Raw genomic sequence first — 11,771 nt, forward strand, 5'->3', positions numbered from 1 at the left:
TGTAGACCACTGACCAAGGTCCTTCTTGTCATTATCAGTTATTCCTACTCTTTGTGATTCCATTTGGGATTTCCTTATCAAAGATACTGGAGTATAGTGCCCTTTCCCTCTCCAGATCATTTGACAAATGAGGAAACTGAGGCAAATAGGATTAAATGAAGTACAGGCTCACATAGCTAATAAGTGTGTGAGACTGAATTTGAACTGGGGTCTTCCTGACTCCAGGCCCAGTGATCTATCTGTCACATCATCTTGCTGACCCCAATAGCATCATAGGATAAAAAAGCATTGGCCTTAGAGCTAGAAGACTTGAGATCAAACCATTCCAAGTCTCATAGAACTCATGCAATAGCATTAATTAATTATTAATTAATAATTGTTGTTTTTAATGTAATAATTAATTAATTAAAATTTACTGTCAAATACAGTACGAAGTACAAGAAAACAAAAAACTCAAATAACCCATAATCTCATTGAGTTTACATTCTATTGGGAGAGAACATAGGCATATTGAAGTACATAGAGACTAAAGACAAGCTTTTGAGAGAGGAAGGGCACTTGTAGTTGAATGGTCAGGAAAGACTTCTCTTAGAAGGTAGTGTTTGATCTATGTCTTAAAGGAAGGGATCCTCTGAGTCAGAGAAAAGGGAGGGCATTCCCGCCATGGTCCATGGCTAGTTCAAAGACTTGGAAATGAGAGGAGCACCAAACGTGATGAATTACACTGGTTACTTCTCTAGACCTCTGTTTACTCATCTGGAAGATGGGGCTTGAGTTGGATGGCCTCTATCTAACAAGACTTCTAGCTCTAAATCTATAATCCTATAAAAATGATGCTTTCCTTTGACTTGGGCATATATGTTGGCATAGCCCATTTTCCTGACCTCCCTGCTGCAGGTTGTATACTAAATATTTACATGCATTTTTGTAGAATCTATTTTGCTCTGCTGAGAGTGCCCATGTAGATAAGCATGATTCAGTTCATAAATCATCCAAGGGGAGGACCGCCATTCAACCTCATTGCTCTTTGTATCCCAGAGTTGGGGCACCCATTTGTCATTCGCCTCTGAGCACTTGCAGATTTTTTCTTTCCTGAGTAGCGACTTCCTTTCCAAATCATTAAAAGAACCCAAATGGCACCACCCACAAGGATCTTAACAAAAGAGCTGTTGGGTAACCTTGGTTGTACGATGCCCATGTTTGGCTGCCATAGGTTATTCACCTAGAGAAGTGTGATCCATGATTTCTGGATAGTCTCCTCTTTATTCACTTGAGGAGATTGCTGGTCCATACAGGAAAGAAAGGATGTTTTGAAATGACAGTGAAAAGGAATGGAAATATGTAACTGGTATTAGAACATCAACCAAAGAATATGGATATCCTTTTTAAATTTCTGCATAAATCACAGAAACAAGCATCCTCCCTTCGTTTGAAATGAGGAATTTATTTTTTCTTCCTTTTGTTGGAATACTGAGTGGTATTGAAATATTTAATTAGGAAAGTGTTATCCTTGACAAAGATCTACTTTTTATCACTGATTAAGATTATTTACTACGTCAAAGCAGCTCCTTGGAAAGTCAGATGATGTTTTCTTCTCTTTTGGGATACTCGGTGATCATTAATAACTTATATAGCTAGAATAAGCACTTGGAGCTTTTAGGGAAAAGGAAAGAGACAACAATTCAGTTATTTGCAACCTGGACCATCCCCAGCAAATTTCTGTTTCCAAATCCTTATTGACATCATCACCTCAATTAAATGCTTTGCTGGCATAAACAGTGTCTTTGTTAGATCTAATTGAACAAGAGCTAAAAAGGCCTTTTAAATCAAAACAATGATCTATCAGCTCCTGGGAGTATCAGCCCGGAGAATCCAAGGCTGCTATAGGCTGGCCCTTTGCATCAGTCAGTTAGGACACAGAAGATGCCTAAAATGGCAAAGAGAACACAGAAGAAACTTAGTGGAATAGGACAGGTCAAGGAAATGAGGCAGGCAGAGCTTTACAATGTGGTTTAATGTTTCTATTTAAAGCATTAGGATTTCTTAGGCTATTCATTCTATATATATATATATCTATTAAATATAATGTTTAGTCTTGGGGTTTGTTTTTTTTAATCCTCCAAAGATGGAGTCGATATGGATTTTGCATCATCCACACCACTAGTCTGCCTTCTTTATTATGGATAATTGAGAGCTGAATGGACACTATAAATCCATGGTATTGTCCTTGCCACTATGATCTGACTATTTGAGAGCATTAAATGGCTCTCTTGTCTCCTAAGAGACAATGCAACTTCTCAGAGGTGTCTAACCCATTCTCGAGGAGGGCTTTTCACAGAGAATCCAAGTCTTTATGGTAGAATAGAGAGAGAAAGTCAACTTGCCTATGGTCAGAGGATAGCTCCTGCCCTTTGCCTGAGGCTGGTGCCAGAGATCAGATATTATATTGGCTGTCTTATTCATACAGCCATCAGAGTGGTGCTGTGCTTCCTGAGGAGGCGACTCCTGACCCATGGTGATTCTTGAGTGGACTACTTCACGTATTTGGTTTCCTTTTCATTAATAATACCCGAATAGTCACCACCATTCTTAGGTCTAATTTGTCACTAGACTTTGTAACTATAAGGCATCTGGGAAAGTTACAGAAATAGAAGTTGGTCGTGGTGTGGAGGTGGTGGGGATTTGTCAGTATTTCAAAGCAGTGTGGTTGCACTCTTAAAATCAATGGTTTCTTAGCTAGTGAAATGATGTAGGATCAATTAAGAGACATTATAGTTCACTGGGAAGAGCATTAGATGGGAAGTCAGAGAACATGAGTTCAAATCCTGCCTCCATCATTTATTTTCTAAGTGACCTTGAGCAAGTTCTATAGCCTGCTCAGTTAGCACATCTGTAAAATGATGGACTAGAACTGTTATTATTCACTGGTTTTCAGTCCTATTCAATGCTCTGTGAACCTGTTTGAGCTTTTCTTTGCAAAGATACTGGGATGATTGGCCATTTTCTTCTCCAGCTCATTTTGTAGATGAGAAACTGAGGCAAAAAGGGTTAAGTGACTTGCCCAGGGTCATTCAGTTAGGAAGTGTCTGAGGCCAGATTTGAACCCAGGAAGAGGAATCTTTCTGACTTCAAGGCCAGTGCTCTATCCATTGCACCACCTTTCTGTCCAAAATGGGACTAAGATGGCTTCAGAAGTCCTTTAAATCTCTAACTCTATAATCCTAATCATCTCTGTTCCTTTGAGTGAGATGGATTAGGTGCTGCTTCTGGATCTGTTTTGTCATACATTTCCCTAACTGCTCAGGACCTGCTGGGAGGAATGAGACACAGGCATTCTCTCCAAGATAGTGCATTAGTTACGTAATGTGGTGACTCAATTATACTTGCTTTGTAGCATCTGGAGTTCTTGGAGCCATGTTTCCAAAAACTGCCACTGCTAGCAGATTAAAAATTATGTGAAATTAATTTTTGAAAACAAAGACATTAATACTTTCAGGTCTCAAGTGACATCATACTAGAAGGATTACAAAACCTTTTCAGAAATGTTATCTTTAAAAAAAATAAGCATTGATTTTACTAACTTACCCAAATACCCAAAGCTTAGTGGCTCTGAGTGACAAAGAAGAGAATCTATACCTTAGTTAGTGATTAACAAAGAGGATTATGCCCTTCGCTTATTCTGAGACCTGAGATTCCAGAGAGCAATGGGTTCATATTTTTGCCCAGTAGTTAGTTAGTTTTGTTTCTCTGTTTTGCAGGCAGGAAGTTGTGCTGTAATTTATTGCCTTTCAGTTTGTGGCTAATTCCATAAGACAAGCATAGAGTACAAAAGGCCCTAGCCCAAGGGATCACATGCCACCCTTAATCTCCCAGTACATCTCACACTCTCAGGAAGTGCCTGGCCAGAAGACTCCAGGGCAGAGATTGGAGAATCTTAGCATCATAGAGTTAGAAGCAGAAGGCTCTTCAGAGGTGTCTTCTAGGTTGAGGAAACTAAAGGCAAAAAGAGAGCAAGGCACGTTCCCAAAGTCACTCAGGTGATGCAGCTTAGGTCAATCAGTCAATCAGGCAATAAACATTTATGAAACTCCCCTGTGCCAGGAATCGTGATACATAGAAGGGCAAGAAGCAGTCCCTGAACTCCAGGAGCTCACAGTCTAGTGGAAGAGACAGCCAGAAAACAGCTATGTACAGACAAGTCACAGACAGGACAAATTAGAGACGATCACCAGAGAGAAGGCACTAGAATTAATGAGGAAAGGATTTCTGTAGAAGGTGAGCTGATAGCTGGAACTTGGAGGAAGCCAGGGAAGCCAGGAGGCAGAGATGGAGAGGAAGACAATTCCAGAGATGGGGGACAACCAGGGCAAAAGCATCCAGGAGACTGAATGTCTTGTTTGAAGATCAGTAAGAAGGCCAGTGTCACTGGTTCACAGAGTGTCTGTCTGTCTGTCTGTGTCTATCTGTCTGTGACTGTATCTCTCTCTCTCTGTCTCTCTGTGTCTGTCTCTATATGTCTCTCTGTGTCTGTCTATATGTGTATCTGTCTCTGCCTGTCAGTGTGTCTGTCTATATATATATATATATATATATATATATATATGAGTGTGTCTGTCTATATCTCTGTGTGTCTGTGACTGTGTGAGATGGTGTCTGTATCTATGCATGTATCTGTCTCTACTTGTCTATATGTCTATGTGTCTGTCAGTGTCTATATATCTATGAGTGTCTATGTCTGTCTGTGTGTCTGTCTCTGTATGTCTCTCTGTGTCTATGTGTGTATCTGTCTCTACCTCTTTCTCTATGTTTGTGTGTCTGTCTGTATCTGTGTGTCTTTCTGTACCTGCATGTGTCTGACTTATAACAGGTAAATATAATATTACTGCATTTTTTCCCCTACAGATTTGTGGAACAAAAATTTACTTTTAGTTGGACCTTAAAACAAGGGCCTATTATGAATTTATTCTTATTTTTCAGAAATTTTATATACATAGTTTCTGATATTTTTATTCTGATTTTGAATTTTTTATTTTCTCCCAAAGTTTAATTTTTTCTTCCATTTATTTTTCTTTTTATATTTTTGGTTTTTCTTTTGATAATTGACTCATACAGCCCCATAACTCAACCAGGTATTCTGAGTTGGTCAGGGTGTTGGTGGACACCCTCTTCAGGGAAGACTGTATTGTATTTTTATTAAAAAAAATCCAAGATTTAAAATTTTGTTTGGGAAAAATTTCAGAAAAAGAAGCTTGCTAGCTCCTTCAATCAAGAGAATGAACTATTTAGAGAAAGATGCCTATAGAAACCTACACTGCAAGAAGATCCAGAATGAACTTCTGGGTGCAATCTATTGAACTGAAGGGGATTGAACATTTATTGTAAATGTACACTTTTATGCCAAAGGGGACTGCCCCCTAATTGGCTTTTTGTCAATGCGCCTAGCAAAATATCGGTTTTGCTCTTTCTCTCCCTTTTCTATTTCCCTCTTATCTCTATTGTAGTTTCCTCTTAGAAGGTGCAATATTATATACATAGTTAGAAAACTTCTAGGGGTACAAGATGATTATGTAAAATGATCAATGGGGAGACTAGTCTCCCAATGATCATCAGGGAGAGTATAAAGATTAAATTTAACTCTCCCCTGATAGTGAAGATTACTCCTGCCTATTTTTAGATTTTTAGATTTAATCACCAAAAGTATAAACACCCTACTTAAAAGTTGAGTATGGAGATCTGCCCATTTTTAGATCTAATCACCAAAAGTATAAACATCCCACTTGGTCATTAAGTGGGAGGTATGTGACCCACATGTGTAATAGTGGGTGACAAATCAGAATCAACTGACTGTTCCTGGGCAGTCCTAAGCAAGACTTTAGACTGATTTGTCTGCATAAAAAGTGGAGGAAGACACAGGAAGCAACGCAAAAGAAAGTGCCTTTAAAAGGGAGTGACAACTTCCTGAGTGAATTTTTTCTTGGAGTTCTTCATTCTTTGGAGTGGAGGCTATTCTAAAATCTCTTCTTTTGGACTGACTTGCGGCCGAGGCCAGCTAAGGACTAACTCTTCCTGCCTGGGTTGAGCCTGGGGCCAGGAGTAAATTACTTAGTGCTTAAGCTAGATATCTTACCCTAACCTCTCTCTGATTTTCTTACTTCACTCTTTCTATATTTTGTAAATAAATTATAAATAAATCTCCTTGGAATAAGTTACATTGCTGGTGACCCTATTTTAAATTTTAAATTTTTAAATTAAAAAAAAATTAAGGCAATCCCTTACACTATGTTTGTGTCTGCATTTCTACATGTCTGTGTATCTGTCTGTTTGCATGTCTGTATCTCTCTGGATGTCAGTGTCTCTCTGTGTGTCTCTGTCTGTGATATGGTATCTGTGTCTGTGTGTACCTTTCTCTGCCTGTCTCTGCCTCTGTCTCTACCTGTGTCTGTGTGTGTGGCAAGAGAGAGGATGGAAAAAGGAGGCTTCAAACACAAATCCTCTGATGCCAGTCTAGACTGTACTCACTCCATTTGCACACTCTTCACCAGGAATAATGCACTGATTAAGCCATTTTCTTTGCAGCCAAAGAGCCTTTCTTGCTACCATGAGCATATTTCATCAATGTCATCACTATCAGTATCAAAGGGTTCTTGCACCAATCAGTAGGGAGAAAAACCAAACAGAATTTAGCAACAGATTTAGCAAGAAAAATTCTATTGAGGAAAAATGTTTGATGTTTTCTCATAATGTCAATTTCTCCCCGTATCTATCTGCTACTAAAAGTACAAGGGTGTTTTCAGATGTACTCTGCAGCAAAACACAATTTGTATTTAAATATTTGAGTTAAACATATCTTCTGTTTGTGGAACACTAATACTGTTGACATTGTCCCAGAGCAGTACTCCTCAGGGAGCTGGAATCTGCCTGCACTCTGAGTAGTCAACAAGCCGTAAGTGCTAGTGTAATATAGGAAAATAGAAGCTTCGCTGTTGTTTATGAGGGCCTGACGCAATCAAGGGAAGGTAATAGTATCAATATTGTTGGATGGGACCTCATTTGGTTTAACCCTTCAATATATGGGACAAGTAAGTGGTTAGCTAGTGTTGCTACTTGAAGTCTTCTGTGAAGAAGGAATCTACCACCACTTGAGGCAAGTGATTGTTAGGAAGTTTTTCCTACCTTCAAGCCTGATTTTCTCCACTTCACTTTGGAGATAAATGAGGTTCACCCTCTGCAGGATGCAGCCCAGCTACCCAAGTTGAATTTTCAAGTGTTCATCCATGGGAAAGGATTGGCCTAAAAAGAGAATAGTCTATACATTTTTTTTAAATTTAAACCCTTACCTTCCATCTTGGAGTCAATACTGTGTGTTGGTTCCAAGGCAGAAGAGTAGTAAGAACTAGGCAATAGGGGTTAAGTGACTTGCCCAGGGTCACACAACTGGGAAGTGTCTGAGGTTAGATTTGAACCTAGGGCCTCCTATAGCTGCTTACCCCACCACCAATGTCTTAAGAGACAAGATAGCTCATCAGCTGCATATTTAGAGCATAGGGTTTTTTTTAATATAATTTTTACTTTATTTAAAAAGTATTTTTTCCATAGTTATATGATTTGTGTTTTCTCCCTTCCCTCTTCTCCTCTTCTGGAGCTGACAAGAAATTCCACTGGTTTAGAGTATAGTTTTTTTTTTTTTAAAAAACAAATGTCTTTCTAGCCACATGATTTACTTTGCTTCAAAATGTATCTATCTGAATCTCTTCATTTAAATGATTTTGCTATTTTTGCCCATCTTTTCTTTCTTCTTTCCTATCACTAAGAGAGAGAGGTATATTTCTCCTCCTTTCAATATTAATCCCTCAACCTATATTCTTCATAACCTTGTGACTTCTGAAATCTTGCTCTCTCTCTCCAGAATCTACGATTTCTTTCTCTCTACTTCTTTCTCTTCCTTGTTGAATTTACAGTTAAAATACAAACTTGTGAAGTTCTCTCTTCCAAAAGACATTTTTTCTAAGTTCCTGTGTCCCTACTGCCCCCTCCAACCACTATCTTACTGCTGCTTTCATTTGCTGCCAAATTTCTCATGAATAATTTATACCATTTGCTTAAATTTCCTCACCATCCACTCATTCCTTGACTCCTTGCCTTGGCTACTGCCCCTCTCCACTTGACTAAATAAAACTGTATTTGCCAGTCACCAGAGACCTAAAATGTTTTTTTTAGCCTCTTTTCTCCTTAATCTTTTAGCAATATTCACACTGTCAACCACCCCCTCATAAAAACTCTTTCCTTCTTTGTCTTCCATGACCCACAAACAAAAGATAGAATGTTTTGGGAGAAGAACAATAAGTAGAACACTATGGCTGGACCTCAGAGTATATAGAGTGTATCCTTGTGTAGAAATACTTAAAAGATAAAGAAAGGCCAGTTTGGGAAGGGTTTCAAATGCCAAATAGAGACATAATGGATCCAAGAGTTAACAGCAAGCCAATGGAGTTTGTTGACGTGGTGGGGACCACAACTATGCTTCATTGCTTTAGCAGCTGTATAGCTGATAGAGTCGAATGAAGAAATAACCTCTCATTCAGAGCATCCTGGTGGGTCAGTGGATAGAGCATTGGGCCCTGAATCAGGAAGACTTGTCTTTATGAGTTCAAATCTGTTCTCAAACACTTACTAGCTGTGTTAACCCGGGATAGCCACTTGTTTCTGTTTACCTTGGCTTCCTCATACATAAAATGAGCTGGAAAAGGAAATGGCCAACCACTCTAGTATCTTTCCCAAGGATGCCCCAAATGGGGTCACAAAGAGTCACACATGACTGAACAACAACCACCACAAATATTCTAGGAATATCAATTTAATGGTAGTGTGGAAGATGGATTGGGGGTATGGGGAAGGACGATCTGGAGGCAAAGAGATTGCAATATTCCAGGCAGGAGCTGGGATGAGCTTGAACTTAGGTTCTTGAGTGAAGATAAATAGATTTGTGATGTAGTCAACACAAGAGCTTCTAAATCTTATTCTTTCTCTAAAGGCCCAACTCAAGCCCTATGAGGTCTTCCCTAACTGCCCAAATCTTTAGTGATCACAGGTTTGTCTGTACTATGGCTCTAGAATTTAGGAGAGGTTGCCTTCTAGTATTCTGTATTTTTTGTCTGTATTCTCCCTGACTACCCATGTAGATGGAAAACCCCTTGAATTTTGTATGCCCGGAACTTAGTACAGCTCCTTAGAAGTAGTAGGGGCTCATCATTTTAGCAAAGTCTCTGTACACCATGGCTACTGAGAATTATTTGCTGAAAAGAAGTGGGTTTTTTAAAAAAGACATTCAGGTAATGAAGACCTATAGTTTGATGTACAAGCTTCTTTTTCCCTCATTTGTTGTATATGTGGAAATATCCATTGGGTTTGGTGTTTAAGTTTAGAATTTTTTTAAAAAGGAAAGAGCTGTAGGAATTCAGCAGGCAGAATGGAAGTGTTAGGGTCAATAGGGGGGACATTTGCAGTATGAGGAATACCATGAGTAAAGACATGAAAGTTTGAGGTGTATGAGGCAGGTGGAGGGGGAGCCCAGGACCTGGTATGGGGAGCTCGTAGGTGAGGAAATTCCCTCTTCAGAAACAGGTCAAGCACTTTCTTTGCAATTTACTGTCTCAGGAAGAGAATTCATAACTGAGACATCTCTAAAATTATCTTTATTTTTGTTTTTAATATTTTAATAACTAAATTCCATTACAGTTGGTTTCCTTTGCAACCTGTGCATTATATGTATTTCAAGCCACAATTCCAAGAGGTCCATTAGCTTCACGAGACTCCCAGAGAGATCCATGACACAATAAAGGTTAAGAAACCTTGTTGCCTAGCAAGAACTGAGAAGTTAGATGACTTGCCTAGGGTCACAAAGCTAGTGGGTATTAGAGAAAGGGCTTGAACCTAGGTCTTCATTCCAAGTCCAGTTCTCTATCCATAATTCCACTTTGTTGTTTTTGTTCATTTCATTTTTGTTCATCCATCTCTTCGTGACCCCATTTGGGGTTTTCTTGGCAAAGATACTGGACTGGTTTTCCATTTCCTTCTCCATTTGATAGACGAGGAACTGAGGCAAACAGGTTGAATGGTTTGTCTGTGATCACCCAGCTAAAAAGGGTCCAAGGTTGGATTTGTACTTGGCACTCTGTCCACTGTGTCACCTGGCTACCCATCCATTTCTCTACACCATTTCTCTCCCCTATTGGAAGAGGGTGAGTAATCCAGTTTGATTGCAGTGGCAACCACATAGGAAAGGTAGATAAGGATATTTGCAGCAAGTACCTGACCTAGTAGTAGTCAAAGAGAATCCTCCGACTGTCATCTCCCAGATGAGTGCCCTGGATGGCAATATCCCAGTCCTTGATTAGAGCACCATAATTATGTCCCAGGAATTTGCTTAAAGAGATTAATCATCCTGCTAGACAAATTTAGAACCTGCACTTGCTGGGGATCTGCTCTGAGGATCCCCTGGGACATCCTGATTAGACTTGATTGTTGGAACTTTGCCAGGGTCTTGGGTGTGTCAGCGACTGGTTAGAGTCTGTGGGGAAATCAGGATGTTCTTCTGCCTCATCCCCATGGAGCGATGAAGGTTGGCCTCTGAGACGTGTGGGATGTGCCAATGTGCAAAGGTATTAGTGGTCTTTGGTTACAGCAATCCAGCTGCCTTGTTTCTCTTAAAAAAAAAAAAAGATCAATATAATCCACATCCCGTCCCTCTGAATGTGATTATTTTACCAACTGTGATTGGGTGGCGCTGGACTGGCCCGGGAGGAGACATATAAATGCGCATATAAATTCTGAGTAATCAGTTCTAGGTCATGTTTCTAAAATCCATAAACTCCTCTCAGATCTATATAAATGATGGAAGCAAATATACATCCCTGAACAATAGCAAACTCAATAAGACCATCTGTAATACTGCAAGACTAGTTTGCAATGGAAAATTCCAAAAATATAAAATAGTCAAAATTGCCAACAGCACAAGAATAGCTGTAGCACTAAGACTAATTTGGATTTTTTTGGTTTTGTTGTTGAAAAACCTTACTTTCCCCCTTTGAATCACTACTAAGTATTAGTTTCAAGGCAGAAGAGCAATAAGGACTAGGCAATGGGGATTAAGTGACTTGCCCAGGGTCACACAGCTGGGAAGTGTCTGAGGTCACATTTGAACCCAGGCCCTCCCATCTCTAGGTCTGTCTCGCAGCTGCCCCCAAGACTAGTTTGGGATGGGAAACTCTGAAACAGGTCTGTGTAGGGCAACTACTCAGGTATAGCTACCATCTGGTGATTTGGCAAACACTTATTTATACACTTGCTATGTGCTAGGAATTTTGCTAACTACTAGGGAAGCAGAGGAAAGCAAGCACGCCCTGCCCTCAAGCAGTGCTCATTTTAAATGAGGTAGAAAATATGTAAACTACAAGGTTGATACAAGATCTATATCTAAGAATTAAAGGTGGTTCTGAAAAAGGAAGGCATTCACAATTGGGGAAAAGGCAAAGTCCTCCTTTAGAAGGAAGCCTTTGAACTGAGTCTTGAAGGAAGCACAGAAAATTAATAAGTTTAAATAATAAAAAATTGAATTTTTTAAAATTAAAAATTTTAATCAATAAAAATATTTTTAAAAATTAAAAATGTAATTAACATGTTAAATAATTAATTAAAGAGTGTTAACATGAAGACAGGTGGAATCTGGACTGGCAGCTAATTAAGGACCTTTTTTCGTTCCTCGTCCCTCTGAC

This window comes from Monodelphis domestica, chromosome 4 (genome assembly GCF_027887165.1).
Source record: "Monodelphis domestica isolate mMonDom1 chromosome 4, mMonDom1.pri, whole genome shotgun sequence".
NCBI classification, from domain to species: domain Eukaryota; kingdom Metazoa; phylum Chordata; class Mammalia; order Didelphimorphia; family Didelphidae; genus Monodelphis; species Monodelphis domestica.